This window comes from Centroberyx gerrardi, chromosome 16, assembly GCF_048128805.1.
Source record: "Centroberyx gerrardi isolate f3 chromosome 16, fCenGer3.hap1.cur.20231027, whole genome shotgun sequence".
Classification (NCBI taxonomy): Eukaryota; Metazoa; Chordata; class Actinopteri; order Beryciformes; family Berycidae; genus Centroberyx; species Centroberyx gerrardi.
In genome coordinates, this window is record NC_136012.1 from 3,559,777 (window position 1) to 3,575,219 (window position 15,443).

Consider the following 15,443-nt stretch of genomic DNA (forward strand, 5'->3'; position numbering starts at 1 on the left):
TGAATTCAGGCATTGAACCGTCTATGGGTGTGTGTGCGTGACGTGGGGGGGTGCGTCCTTAAAGGCGCAGATCGCCACACACTTCCGTCTCTTTTTCAGAGAGCCAATCGTCTAAGTGACGGGAGTATTTACACGTCACCTACTATGCTTTTGTGCTACTCACAGAACTATGCTGTATGCTGCTGTCATTCCAGTCGCTGTGCTTACCTTCGCCCCCCCTCCACCTCATCACCACCAATGTCCAGGCTCCAGAGGAACTCCCCAGGGGGGCGGGGCTTCCTAATTCCTACGTCCATCCCGGATGTACTCCTAACTTCACGAATGGGAGGAGTTCCTCCATGGAGCTTACGCCAAAGTTTCCATCATGTTTCATGTCATGTATAAAGTTTTTCATTTGAGCATTCATCTCTCTCCTGATTGAAGCTGTCTGTGGGAGCAGAGTTCTTCCTGGACAAGCCAAGCACACTGGAAGCACAGCCATGTCGGCCTCTGAGTTGTTTACCCATGAGTAAACGTTGGAAGAGCTCCTGCTTCTCCGTTTGAAAGTTGCAAATAGAACTTGTCACACATTCAAGTGCTTTTGTTTGGAAATAATAAGGAAATGTGCATCAAGCGTGTAATTGTTATTTTCATTAATGTATTAGACAAATGTTGTCAAATAAGGATGCACAAAAAAATTTGCGACAACTAAAAGTTAAAGAGCGAAATGGAAGCGTACAACAATACACGTTATTTACAAGTTATGCAAGTTATTTATTTCTAAGAAAACAAAGAAAAGACAGAAAGAAAAGGAGGGAAGGGCAAAAATAAGCAAGGAAGCAAGGAAAAGTCAGGGAGAAAGTGTTTGAACTGAGGCCTTGCTTAAAACGAAGTAACAGCTGCTCTTGGTTTATAATTTGAATGGATTGATCTGTTGTCACAAGGCCAAAAAAGCTGCCTGCAATGGGCACAGACACACACACACACACACACACACACACACACACACACACACACACTAAACCTCAACTTTCCCAAGCGTCATTTTTGACTGAATACGTCCTTCATGGATTGACAATAAATCTTTAGCAGCATCAATATGTATGTATGTGTGTGTGTGTGTGTGTGTGAGAGAGGTGGAGAGAAAGATCTACTCAATTAAATCTGTTATGATAGCTAACCTTCAGGAATACCTGCTGAACAAGTACACACACACACACACACACTCACACACATGCTTGAGTGCACATTTTATGTGAGCGTATGTGTGTATTTCTGTTTCTGTGTGACTTTTTGAGGGTCAGCATGTGTGTTTTTTGTGCATGTACGCATGCATGCTTCATTGCATGCATGCGCGCGTGTGTGTGTGTGAGTGTGTGTGTGTGAGTGTGTCCTGTCAGTCATGATGTGACTAATGCAGAGTGATGTTGGAAAAAGCCCCAGCCGTTACACCTGAAGGGAGAAGCGCCATGGAGTTTTCAGAAAATCTCATGTTTTCTATTTATATATTTCCCATCTATTTCTTTTTTTATTTTTACAGCAAACATATAAACTGTTAATGATTGTCTGCTTATAACTAATTAATTTCTTAGGAAGTATCCTGGAAAGAACCATGAAATGATGAATTTCCTGGAAAGAACTGCAAAACTATAAACTATTTATTGTAAAAATAATAGGCAGAGGTAATTATCAGAAGTCATTATTCATATAATTATATAATATAGTTATTTATTTATTAATTATTAATTAATTTGAGTTAATTTCTAATTTTCTATATAACTACTACATAATTTCATGGTTCTGTCTTGGAAACAACAGAAGAAATTGGAGGAACTCTTTCCCTATTTTCCCTGTAATTAGTGCATCATGTCATGGTTCTTTCCAGGAAACTTCCTAAGAAATGAACAGTTCTTTTCTAGGAAATTATTAGGAAAATTGCGGACCCGGAAAATAAAGTGTTACCAAAAAATTGTATCCGTTGGAAGTCTGAGGTGGGCTTGGCGACAAATGACCAGGAACTATTAAAAAATAGTCCGGACAAAACACACATCAACCTTTTATTCTTCATTCATTCTATATAAGGAAAGCCTTTCCCTGATGCCTCAGCGACTGCCAGTCTTCCTGGGGTCCACATCAACCTTTTCAAAAGTGTTTCTTTGAAAAAAAATTTAAAATAAGGCTGCGTTGCAGGAACCAGCAACAAGCTTTAATTGAACCAAATCCCAAGATCCAAACCCTAAAGATCCAGTAAAAAGTCTATATGATTAAGACATGGATTTATACATGATAGTGCAGATATGGTAGCTGGAGTGAGCAGTTGGGTATAATAGTTTGCTGTAATCAGGAAGTTCCTTGGTGATAATTTTTCAGGGAAATTAACAACTCAAACAGGCAAAACTGATTGCTTGTCAAATTAACTGTAAGTGGAGCTCAAGAGTAATTTACGCTGCAGACAGAAAAGACACACCCGTGGTTGTCTTTCAAGCTCTTCTTCATGGAGATATAGCCCAGTGGCGATGCAGAAGCTTCGCTTGGCTTCCAGAAGCAGGCAGGGATCAAATATCCAGAGTCCAAAGTATTCTGGTGATGTCACCAGGCATGGTGGCCAAATGACAAGTCTTGTGAACCAAACATCATGGATTCAAGCAAAATAATCTGGTAGATCTGTAGATCAGAAGAACCAAATCTCTATAATAACAAATGAAGTTGTCAGCCATGGTGGCCAAGTGGAAAGGCATCGATCTTGTAAACTGAAAATCATGGGTTCAATCCCCATCCGTGCCTTTAAGAAGATGGGGTCACTTCCATTCCACACTTTTATGATCAATGTGAACTCTCAAATGCTATTCAAGAAACAGTTAGATTGTGTTGTGGAAAACACACTCTTTGACCAAAATGGACTCTATCCAGATGACTCAGTGGCTTTGTTTACATGCGCACAATGCAACTATTGCCGATACTGTGATTAAGGCTATAGTCTGATTATGTTGTTAACATGATTGCATAAATTGACAATTCCCCACAATAATCCCACTTACATGACTGAAGTATTTATTTCAATTACACAGAGATAATTGTGGTAATGGAATATATACATATATTTTTTGATAAAAATAACTTGTGTCCTGTCCCGCCACTTTTAAATGTAACCAAAACAACCACAGCCATAATTCTGCTCTACCACATCATGTTCATCGCAGCCATATGCCTGTCTCTATTACAATTACAAAATGGCATGCTTCAGGCTATTCAAGTCTATTTTTATATATTTGCTTCGAAAGCCACCTCAAAAAAAAATATTTCAATGAGAGAAATTATTAATGATAACAAAGGCAATGGATATGGATGAGAAATTCAATCTTTGCCTGTTTAGGAGGGGTTGAGGCATTCTCACCATCATCTGTCAGGGGCTGGACAGATTGCTTATGGAGTTTGCAGCTATGATAGGTGTCATTTGGTACCTACTGTAGTTTACATGACTATTAGTAATTCGCAAGATTCAAAATTCTAGAATATCAAATTAATTTCTTCATTGACAGGTATGACAAGTGGAAAGGTGTTGGTCTTTTAATCCAAAAATCACAGATTAAATTGAATTGATCTATTGCACAGTGAAAAAAAAAAGTTTTTTCAGTTCAGAAGAACTAAATCTCTAAAACAACAAATTGAGAAATCCTTTCACAGGCATGGTGGCCAAGTGGAAAGGCGTCGGTCTCGTAAACCGAAGATCATGGGTTCAATCCCCATCCATGCCTTTAAGATGGGGTCAATTCCACTCCTTTATGATCAATGTCAACTCTTAAATACGATTCAATAAAAGTTACAGTGTGGTAGATAACCACACCTACTTTACATCAATATTAGTAATTTGGGATAATCAAAACTCTCGAATACCAAATGAATATTTTCATTGGGAGGTATGATTGCCAAGCGGAAACATGTTGGTCTTGAAATCAAAAGATCACAAATTAAAGTCACTTCATCTTTTTTGTACAGTGAAATGAAAAACTATCACATTCCACATGACTCGGTGGTAATGCAGACATTTTGCTTGGCTTACGGAAGAGAACAGGCATCAAATGTCCAGAGTATTGAGTTGTTCAATCCCCATTTATGTCTTCATAATGTATGTTGCCAATGTGACTGACAATCTCCAGTCACTAGGTGATGAAGGCTATTTTGATTGTGCAGTGCAGTGCACAAACAATGGCTTGTTTGTGCAAAACCTGATCTGAAGAAATTTCTCAGTGAATACGGTGAACTTAGCTTAAGCATCTCAGGTGCATAAAAATATGCAGATTGCCCTCGCAACACAATCTTAGTGAATCTTGACCTCAGTGTCTCATTCAAGGGGATAAAATGATGCTCTTCATTATGACTGTAAGAGGAATTCAAGGACAATTTCTACTGCTGAAAGATGAGCTGCAAAAGCTGGTTTCATTTCAAAACCTTTTTCAAGCACATGCAGCTCAGTGGTAGAGTGCTTTTCCCCTTACTATTCATAGTTCAGAAGAGCCAAATCTTCATAATAAATTGACGGCATGTGCATCAGGCATGGTGGCCAAGTGGAAAGGCGTCGGTCTCGTAAACCGAAGATCATGGGTTCAATCCCCATCCATGCCTTTAAATGTTGGGGTCAATTCAATTCCACACCTTTATGATCTATGTGAACTCTCAAATACCTTTCAATAAAAGTAGAGTGTGGTAAAAACTGTTCTACCAAAATCGAGTGAATTCGGATAGCTCAGTGACTATCTATTCAAGAGAATAGAAGTAGTTACACTTCACTATCAAATCTAACTTCGAGGTCTATTTGTACTGCAGAAAGGTGAGATGCATCAGCTGGTGTCCAATTAACATCCCATTCTAGCACTTACATCTCATTTGGTAGAACCCCTATTTTACATGACTATTACTATTTCAGAATGTTAAAAATTCTTGAAGAGGAATCAAATGTCCAGAGAATTAAGGTTTTCAATCCCCATTTATTTCTTTATAATGTATAATGTGACAAATGTGACTGACAATCTCCAATCAGTTCACTAGGTGATGAAGGCTATTTTCATTGCACAGTGCTCTTTTCAATGGCTTGTTTGTGCCACAACTTGATTTCCATAAATTTCTCAGTGAATGCTGTGAGAACTCTGTGCTGTTAGCTTAAGCATCTGAGGCGCATAAAAATATGCAGATTGCCCTCACAACACAATCTTAGTGAATCTTGACCTCAGTGTCTCATTCAAGGGGATAAAATGATGCTCTTCATTATGACTGAAAGAGTAGTTCAAGGACAATTTCTACTGCTGAAAGATGAGCTGCACCTGTTGGTTTCATTTCAAAACCTTTTTCAAGCACATAGAGCTCAGCGGTAGAGTGCTTTTCCCCTCAGTATTCATAGTTCAGAAGAACCAAATCTCTAAAACAACAAAGTGGATTTGTAAGTGTAAGTGTAAGTGGAAAGGCGTCGGTCTCGTAAACCGAAGATCATGGGTTCAATCCCCATCTATGCCTTTAAGATGATGGGGTCAATTCCATTCCACACCTTTATGATCAATGTGAACTCTCAAATCCTATTCAAGAAAAAGATAGAATGTGTTGTAGTAATCACACTCTTCGACCAAAATGGAGTCAATCCAGATAACTCAGTCTATGTTTACATGCGCACAATGCAACAATTGCCAATACTGTACTTTACCAAGGCAATAGTTTGATTAAGTTGTTTACATGACTGAAGTATTTATTTAGTTTCTTTTCCTGCCACTTTCAAATGTAACCAAAACAACCACAGCCATAATTCTGCTCTACCACATCATGTTGTTCATGGCAGCCGTATGCCTGTCTCTATTACAATTACAAAATGGCATGTTTCAGGCTCTACTGTTGGGAAACCTGTTGGAAGGAAGGAGACGACGCATGCAGTTGTTGCGGTGTGTTTGGATGGAGCTGTGAGCCGCTGTGTCCGGCGCATCTTCAGTGTCACCGTCCGTCTCCTGTATTCCTGATGATTTGCACTGTAGAAATTTGGAAGCTGTGCAGAACAGCCAACCAGTCTGGTGTGCACAAAATCACAGAAGTCTGTGGCTGCAGGTGGAACGCACATACCGGTCCTGCCGCCTTTGGATGGTTATAACAATTTCATCAACCAAAATATATCCTACAAGCTGTTGTGGATGACAGATGTTGGTAAGAATAACCCCCTGATCTAGCCCAGTACAATTATCTTTTACCTCCACATAACATGGTGAGCTGGACACATGCGCAAATTGCTCACAGTTCAAGAAATGTCACTATGGTGTACATGTTCTAACCAGTGTTGGGGAAGTAATCCATTACCAATTGCTCCTTACTCTCTCTAAATTGTAATGAGATTACTTTACTCATTACTCTCAGAGGAAAGTAATCACCTTACTTTAATTTTAATTTTATTTTACTTTCTAAAACATACTAATCTCTAATCCTTGCTACAATGGAGAGTACTTTGACAGACAAATTATTTCTTTTTTGTGCTTTATTAAGGCGCTAATAGCCTAATCCAAATAAAGTAAACATTAAGGCATTACTGCCTTTGGACAGAACAAGGCATTGCCAATATGTATGGTCAGGATGAAACAACAGGTCTATTGAACAGGCCAAAAGAAGCCTATTCAAGCCTATTTTTATATACTTGTTTCAGAAGCTGCCTCAAAGTAAAATGAGAGAAATTATTATTGATAATTGTATAATCCTTCCTTCCAACAGGTTTCCCAACGGTAGAGCCTGAAGCATGCCATTTTGTAGTTATAATAGAGACAGGCACATGGCTGCAACAAACAACATGATGTGGTAGAGCAGAATTATGGCTGTGGTTGTTTTGGTTACATTTGAAGTGGCGGGACGGGAAACTAAATAAACACTTCAGTCATGTGAACCGTATAGTTATGGGGAATTGTTTTTGCCATCATGTTAACAACTTGATCAGACTATTGCATTAATCACAGGACTGGCAAGTTGCACTGTGCGCATGTAAACATAGCCACCGGATTCAGTCAATTTTGGTTGACATTCTATCTTTGTCTTGAATAGCATTTGAGAGTTCACATTGATCCCAAAGGTGTGGAATGGAACAGAGCGTATCATCTCAAAGGCATAAATGAGGATTGAACCCAGGATCTTCGATTTACGAGACCAACGTCTTTCCACTTGGCCACCATGCCTGACGGCGACGAAGCCACTTCTGAACTAAGAATAGTAAGGAGCAAACTGCTCTACCACTGAGCTCTATGTGCTTGAAAAAGGTTTTGAAATGAAACCAGCAGGTGCAACTTATGTTTCAGCAGTAGAAATTGTCCTTGAATTCCTCTTACAGTCATAATGAAGAGCATCATTTTATCCCCTTGAATGAGACACTGAGGTCAAGATTCATTAAGATTGTGTTGTGAGGGCAATCTGCATATTTTTATGCACCTGAGATGCTTAAGCTAAGTTCACCGTATTCACTGAGAAATTTATGGAAATCAAGTTGTGGCACAAACAAGCCATTGAATTGAGCACTGCACAATGAAAATAGCATCCTTCATCACCTAGTGAACTGATTGGAGATTGTCAGTCACATGTGTCACATACATTATGAAGAAATAAATGGGGATTGAACACCTCAATACTCTGGACATTTGATTCCTTTTCCCTTCCGTAAGCCAAACAAAATGTCTGCATTATCACCGAGTCATGTGAAATGTGAATGCTTTTCGTTTGACTGTACAAAAACATGAAGTGACTTTAATTTCAAGACCAACATGTTTCCACTTGGCAATCATACATCCCAATGAAAATATTCATTTGGTATTCAAGAATTTTGAATATTCCAAATTACTAATAGTGATGTAAAGTAGGTGCTCTACCAATGACATTCATGTGCTAGAATGGGATGCTAATTGGACACCAGATGATGCATCTCACCTTTCTGCAGTGATCTTGAATTTAGAGTGATAGTGAAGTGTAACTATTACTATTCCCATGAATAGATAGTCACTGAGTTATCTGAATTAATTTGATTTTGGTAGAACATTTTTTAACACTGTCTAATTTTTATTGAATGGCTTGTGAGAGTTCACACTGATCATAAATGTGTGGAATTTAATTCACCCCATCATCCTAAAGGCATGGATGGGAATTGAATCCATGATCTTACTAATCATAGTTCAGAAGAACCAAATCTCTAAAACAAACTGAAAAAGCTTTTGTTAGGCATGGTGGCCAAGTGGAAAGGCGTTGGTCTCGTAAACCGAAGAGCATGGATTCAATCCCCATCCATGCCTTTAAGATGATCGGGTCAATTCCATTCCACACCTTTATGATTAATGTGAACTCTCAAATACCATTCAATAAAAGAATGTGGTAAGAACTCTTCTACCAAAATCGAATGAGTTCACATAACTCAGTGACTATCTATTCCTTACAGCACAATCTTAGTGAATCTTCACCTCAGTGTCTCATTCAAGGGGATAAAATGATGGTCTTCATTATGATTGTAAGAGGAATTCAAGGACAATTTCTACTGCTGACAGATGAGCTGCAAAAGTTGGTTTCATTTCAAAACTTCTTCAAGCACATAGATCTCCGTTGTAGAGCAAGTTTAGCTTAATGTTTGTAGTTCAGAAGAATTAAATCTCTGAAACAACAAACTGAAGGTGCCAATGTCAGGCATGGTGGCCAAGTGGAAAGACATCGGTCTCGTAAACCGAAGGTCATGGGTTCAATACCCATCCATGCCTTTAAGAAGATGGGGTCAGTTCCATTCCACACCTTTATGATCAATGTGAACTCTCAAATGCTATTCAAGAAACAGTTAGATTGTGTTGTGGAAAACACACTCTTTGACCAAAATGGACTCTATCCAGATGACTCAGTGGCTTTGTTTACATGCGCACAATGCAACTATTGCCGATACTGTGATTAAGGCTATAGTCTGATTATGTTGTTAACATGATTGCATAAATTGACAATTCCCCACAATTATCCCATTTACATGACTGAAGTATTTATTTCAATTACACAGAGAAATTGTGGTAATGGAATATATACATATATTTTTTGATAAAAATAATTTGTTTCCTGTTCCACCACTTTTAAATGTAACCAAAACAACCACAGCCATAATTCTGCTCTACCACATCATGTTCATCGCAGCCATATGCCTGTCTCTATTACAATTACAAAATGGCATGTTTCAGCCTATTTAAGCCTATTTTTATATACTTGCTTCGAAAGCCGCCTCAAAATAAAATATTTCAATGAGAGAAATTATTAATGATAACAAAGGCAATGAGAAATTCAATCTTTGTCTGTTTAGGAGGGGTTGAGGCATTCTCACCATCATCTGTCGGGGGTCGGACAGATTGCTTGTGGAGTTTGCAGCTGTGGATAGGTGTCATCTGGTACCTACTGTAGTTTACATGACTTTAATAATTTGGAAGATTCAAAGTTCTAGAATATCAAATTAATTTCTTCATTGACAGGTAACACAAGTGGGAAGGTGTTGGTCTTTTAATCCAAAAATCTCAGATTCAATTCAACTGATCTTTATTGCACAGTGAAATGAAAACCTTTTTCAGTGCTTAAGAACTAAATCTCTAAAACAACAAATTGAAAAAATATGTCACAGGCATGGTGGCCAAGTGGAAAGGCGTCGGTCTCGTAAACCGAAGATCATGGGTTCAATCCCCATCCATGCCTTTAAGCAGATGAGGTCAATTCCATTCCACATTTTCATGATCAATGTGAACTCTCAAATACCATTCAATAAAAGATATAGTGTGGGAAGGACTCTGCTACCAAAATCGAATCAATTCAGATAACTCAGCGGCTATCTATTCACAGGAATAGAGATAGTTGCACTTCATGCATCATCTGGTGTCCAATTAACATCTCATTGGTAGAGCACCTACTTTACATTACTATTAGTAATTTGGGACATTCAAAATTCTCGAATACCAAATGAATATTGTCATTGGGAGGTATGATTGCCAAGTGGAAAGATGTTGGTCTTGAAATCAAAAGATCACAAATTAAAGTCACTTCATGTTTTTGTACAGTGAAACAAAAACATTCACATTCCACATGACTCAGTGGTAATGCAGACTTTTTGCTTGGCTTATGAAACAGAAGAGGAATCAAATGTCCAGAGTATTGAGTTGTTGAATCCCCATTTATTTCTTTATAATGTATAATGTGACAAATGTGCTTGACAATATCCAATCAGTTCACTAGGTGATGAAGGCTATTTTCATTGTGCAGTGCTCTTTTCAATGGCTTGTTTGTGCCACAACTTGATTTCCATAAATTTCTGTGCTGTTAGCTTAAGCATCTCAGGTGCATAAAAATATGCAGATTTCCCTCACAACACAATCTTAGTGAATCTTGACCTCAGTGTCTCATTCAAGGGGATAAAATGATGCTCTTCATTATGACTGAAAGACGAATTCAAGTACAATTTTTACTGCTGAAAGATGAGCTGCACCTGTTGGATTGATTTCAAAACCTTTTTCAAGCACACAGAGTCACTGGTAGAACAGTTTGCCCCTGACAATTCATAGTTCAGAAGAACCAAATCTAAAATAGCAACACAGTCCTCAGGCATGGAGGCCAAGTGGCAAGGCGTCAGTCTCGTAAACTGAAGATCATGGGTTCAATCCCCATCCATGCCTTTAAAATGATGGAGTCTATTCCATTCTACACCTTTATGATCAATGTGAGCTCTCAAAAGGCATTCATGCTTGTGGAGTTTGCAGCTGTGGGTATAGGTGTCGTTTGGTACCTAGTTTACTTGACTATTCGCAATTCGGAATATTCAAAATTCTTGAATATAAAATTAATTTCTTCATTGACAGGTATGACAAGTGGAAAGGTGTTCGTCTTTTAATCCAAAAATCTTAGGCATTCAAGAAAAGTTAGTGTGTTGTGGTAAACACTCATCTACTAAAATGGAATGATGATTCCCTTCACAGATGATTCAGTGACTATTCAACAGAATAAAATAGTAAAAACAACTTGTTCCGGCTGGTTAATTTGATTCCCACTCACTGGCTTTACTTCAGGATCAAACACAAGGCAGAATCCAGTTTATAAAGTTCAGAATATGTATTGAATGTTGAAGGAAGGCAGGGGGTTACAACACAGGCAAATAGATGAATTATTGTCCACAGATCACAAGGTAACAAACAAATGAAGATTGATGATTGGCGTGTTTGATGATTGACGTGTGGTTTCTGAAAGACAATAGGAAAATAAAGCAATGAAAGCAAAGGGCATTCAACTATCAGTATATACTTAATGGCATTTATAGACGAGTGAATTGCATCGGCATTCAACAAACTATCATCACATCTGAGTCCAAAAACAAGGTGCTAAAAATACATAAATGGGCGATAAGTGCCGCTATTAACGTTAGTAATTGATTAAACAAATGAAATCCACATCTGAAATAACAACAGCCAATGTTTCACCAAACTTAGCGATACATGCAATTAACATATAAAATGCAATTAACATATGACAAACAAACTATGAATGAATGCTGACGTGGCATATGAATTTGGCCAAGTGCCAGGATACTACTTATCGGCCGAATAGGATTTAGCAGGCATTAACTGGCCTTATTTCCTATGGCAAATAAAAGTAATGAGTGGACTTACATGGGCAAGAACGCATTAAGTCAATCAAACTGTACAGAGAACCAAATCATATTAAATCGCGGCTCTCAGACGTGGCCGCCTCCTCCTCCATTCATGGGGTGTGTTACGCTCGCCCCCGCGCATCCAAGCAGCTTATGAAGATTGCGCAATCAGAAAGGGAGGAGGCAGTGAGACGGCCGCGGGAAAATGAGACTCAGAGGGAATTCTTCACAAATAGTTTAACATAGAGCTCATTGGTAGAGCACTTTCCTACATTTTTTGGGGGGGTTTTGTACTTAAAACTTATTTCAGTTGAAGAATACATCTTCTGATGCACAAACTCCAGGACACATCATCAGTGATGTTACCTGGTCCAGGCGACTCGACCGGGGTTGATTAAGCCCCAGCCTGTGTCCAAGTGGCATGCTACCTCCCCAACTGCTCTCCTCTCTTCAACCAGAGCCATCTCGAGGCTTTCTCTGCTTCCCCTCTATTGGAACTGATGGCTCTTCTCCTGCTCAGCCCGGTGATGCCCAAGGTTCCGTAGGCCTTGCTGAGAGACTGGCCTGGGAACCCCCTGCACTCGACCCGGTGTACTGCAGGTGTTCTCTTGCCCACATCACAATGAACTCCTCCTTGACAGAGCTGAAAGGGAGCTTAAGCTTGTTGCTGTTCCCATACAGTGCAATGCTGCTCAAGCTGCGTGGCAATCCAAGCCACCTCCGGAGGTGACTACTGACCTTTCGCTCAAAGTCTTCCACCACTGAGATGGGAACTTCATAGATCAGCATGGGCCAGAGTATTCTTGGGAGGATCCCATGCTGGTAGATCCAGGCCTTGAATTTTCCGGGGAGACCTGACTTGTCAACAGCCTTCAACTAGCCCTCCAGATTGGTACAAATTGCCTTGATGGAGTCTGCATCCTTCAGGCTGCAGTTGAAGATTTCCCAGGCTCTTCACTGGTTTCTCAGTGATGGTCGGGTTTCTGCTCTCCACCCACCTTGAAGTGGAACTTGTCCGTGACCTTCCCCCTATTGAGAACCAGGGACCGGGACTTTGCTGGTTTGAAACTTATCCATGCCCAGGACGTGAGCTTCTCCAATCCCTGAAGTATCCACCTGGCTCCTGGCACTGATGTAGTAGTCATCATGAGGTCATCCATAAAGGCTCTGATTGGTGGTTGCCTTGTCCCGGATTTGCTCAGGGGCCCCCCGGCACTCTTTCTCATGTTCATTGCGAGGGCAAAGAGGGTCACCAAGATGGTGCAACCAGTGATGATGCCCACTTCTAGCTGGTGCCAGTCAGATGACACTGAGCCAGATGAGACTCTCAAACTGAACTTGTTGTAGTAGTCCAAGATGAGGTCTTTCACCTTCTGGGGTACATGATGTTTCTCCAGTGCCACCGCGACCAGTTTGTGGGGTATTGAGCCATAGGCATTGGCTAGATCAAGCCACAGCACATTCAGGTCTCCTTTGCCCTCCTTTGCCTCCCTGATGAGCTGAGTGACCACACCTGTGTGCTCAAGGCAGCCAGGGATGCCTGGTCTGCCTCCCTTCTGCACAGATGTGTCGATGTAGCCATTTTTCAGCAGAAAGTCTGAGAGTCGCTTGGCAACAATGCTGAAGAAGATCTTGCTCTCCACATTCAGCAAGGAGATGATCCGGAATTGATTGATTTCCTCAGTTTGCTCCACCTTGGGTATCCACACTCCTTCAGCATGCCTCCATTACTGGGCGATCTTTCACTTCCTCCAGATCACCTTCAAGGACCTCCAAAGCCGGTGGCAGCTTTGGGCAGTTCTTATAGACCTTATAGGGACCTCCGCTGGGGCCCGGTGCAGAACTTGCTCTCACCCTCTTGACCGATTCCACTTCGCTCAGGCAGGGCTCCCTCAAGCTGTCTACTGTTGGTTCTGGTGGTGTTGTCAATGCATCGCATGTACCCAGGGGCTGGTGTCTCCCAGGGTCACTGTACGTGTGCTTGAGGTGGTCGTTGATGGTGTCTATGGAGCAGGTCAGGTGGCCAGCCCGCTTCTGGCCAAGCAGCTGTTTGCTCAGCTTGAAGGGGTTGGCCAGGAAGGCTGCCCTCTTCCTTGCCCTCTCCCTCCGCCTCCTCCTGTGACCCTCAGCTCTGTGCAGTGTCAGCAGCTTCTTCCTGAGGATTGCCCGAAGATCTGCCAGAGCAGACCTTTCGACTTCCCCCGCTGTCTTGAACTGCTTCTTCAGAGACTTGAGTTCCTTCCCGAGATGCTGGATCCTTGTAGCTCAGTGGTTTAGAGAATATGCCGGTCGTGCTGGCTTGGCTGCATCTGTCCCAAATCTTTCTGCTGCGATGTTGACAATGATGGTTGTCATTGTCTTCAGCCGGTGGTCTATATCCCGCTTTGCAGTCCCTTCCAGGATCTGATGCACGTCTTCATCAAACTGCAGCCATTCCGTCTTCTTGCTGGCTTGGGGCCATTGTATCCTCCGTTTGGCCAGAGGAGAGCTGGCAATGGGTGTCGGTAACACTTGGAGGCTCTCGGCACTGTGGGTTGCCTCCTGGCCTGGCTCCTCCTGCGTCTCACCTAAACTGGTTTCTGTGTGCTGTGTCACTGGCTCCTTTGCCAAACATCTCATCCTGGCCTGGTGGATCTTCAGATCCCTCTCGTTCTTGCAGGCCTTTCCGCAAATGCAATTCACACTTGTTGTCGTTGAAACATTGCCTTGTGTCGTTAACCATTAGTCCGTCCTACTGGGGTGCTCATCCTCCCCCCCTCTTGGCACCCCTGGGGGTATTGTTCTCAGAATAACTAAATCTCTGAAACAACAAACTGATGAAGTGGCTGTCAGGCATGGTGGCCAAGTGGAAAGGCATCAGTCTTGTAAACCAGAAGTCATGGGTTCAATCCCCATCTGTACTTTTAAGATGAATGGGGTCAATTCCATTCCACACCTTTATGATCAATGTGAACTCTCAAAAGGCATTTGATAAAAGTTAGAACGTGTTGTGCTAAACACTCTTCTACGAAATTTGAATATATTTAGTTAACTTTGCGAACTTAGAAATAGTTGCTGTTCGGTATCACTCTAAATTCAAGGTCAGTTTCTTCTGCAGAAAGGTGAGATGCATCATCTGGTGTTTTATTAAAACACCATTCTAGCACTTACATCTCATTTGGTAGAACACCTATTTTACATGAGTATTACATGACTAGTATTTCTAAATGTTCCATTTTTTCATTGGGAGGTACGAATGCCAAGTGTAAAGATGTTGGTCGTTAAATACAAATATCACACAACAATTATCTATTTTGTACAGTGAAATGAAAAACTTTCACATTACACATGACTCAATGGTAATGCAGACATTTTGCTTGGCTTATGGAAGGGAACAGGAATCAAATGTCCAGAGTATTGAGGTGTTCAATCCACATTTATTTATTTATAATGCACGTGACAATTGTAACAACATGAAAATAGGAATCAATATGTATCTCAATGACATTTTACAGAGGAATCAAATTAGAAAACATAATAACTGACAATTCAAAGAAGCAAAAACGATTACTCATCAATTTCACTCTTAAGTGGATCTAGTTCAAGGTTAATTTCCATTATTTATTTATACAGTTTAAAGTTACAGGGACAGTGCACATTAATAAACATTTCTGTAAATGTGCCAGCTTAGCCATCTTGGCTAATTTTCAACTGCAGTCCCTGGGCAGGTGTAATGACAGCTACAAAAGACACATAAAATACATTAAATCAGGAACAGCAATACTGTACATATAGCAGAGCACACTTCATAAGAACACATAAAATACTTTAAAACAAG

At 40.6% G+C, this 15,443-nt stretch overlaps 6 non-coding genes across 6 annotated transcripts; all 6 read left to right on the forward strand.

The window, feature by feature from the left end:
- The first annotated feature begins 3,662 nt into the window (after nt 1-3,662).
- Nucleotides 3,663-3,734, forward strand: trnat-cgu (transfer RNA threonine (anticodon CGU)). The gene has a single exon. It is a non-coding gene; the product is annotated as a tRNA-Thr (tRNA).
- A 796-nt stretch (nt 3,735-4,530) lies between these two features.
- On the forward strand, nt 4,531-4,602 carry trnat-cgu (transfer RNA threonine (anticodon CGU)). The gene has a single exon. It is a non-coding gene; the product is annotated as a tRNA-Thr (tRNA).
- Nucleotides 4,603-8,198: 3,596 nt separating this feature from the next.
- Nucleotides 8,199-8,270, forward strand: trnat-cgu (transfer RNA threonine (anticodon CGU)). Its single transcript has one exon. It is a non-coding gene; the product is annotated as a tRNA-Thr (tRNA).
- Nucleotides 8,271-8,654: 384 nt separating this feature from the next.
- Nucleotides 8,655-8,726, forward strand: trnat-cgu (transfer RNA threonine (anticodon CGU)). The gene has a single exon. It is a non-coding gene; the product is annotated as a tRNA-Thr (tRNA).
- An 889-nt stretch (nt 8,727-9,615) lies between these two features.
- Nucleotides 9,616-9,687, forward strand: trnat-cgu (transfer RNA threonine (anticodon CGU)). The gene has a single exon. It is a non-coding gene; the product is annotated as a tRNA-Thr (tRNA).
- An 899-nt stretch (nt 9,688-10,586) lies between these two features.
- On the forward strand, nt 10,587-10,658 carry trnat-cgu (transfer RNA threonine (anticodon CGU)). The gene has a single exon. It is a non-coding gene; the product is annotated as a tRNA-Thr (tRNA).
- The last annotated feature ends 4,785 nt before the right edge of the window (nt 10,659-15,443 follow it).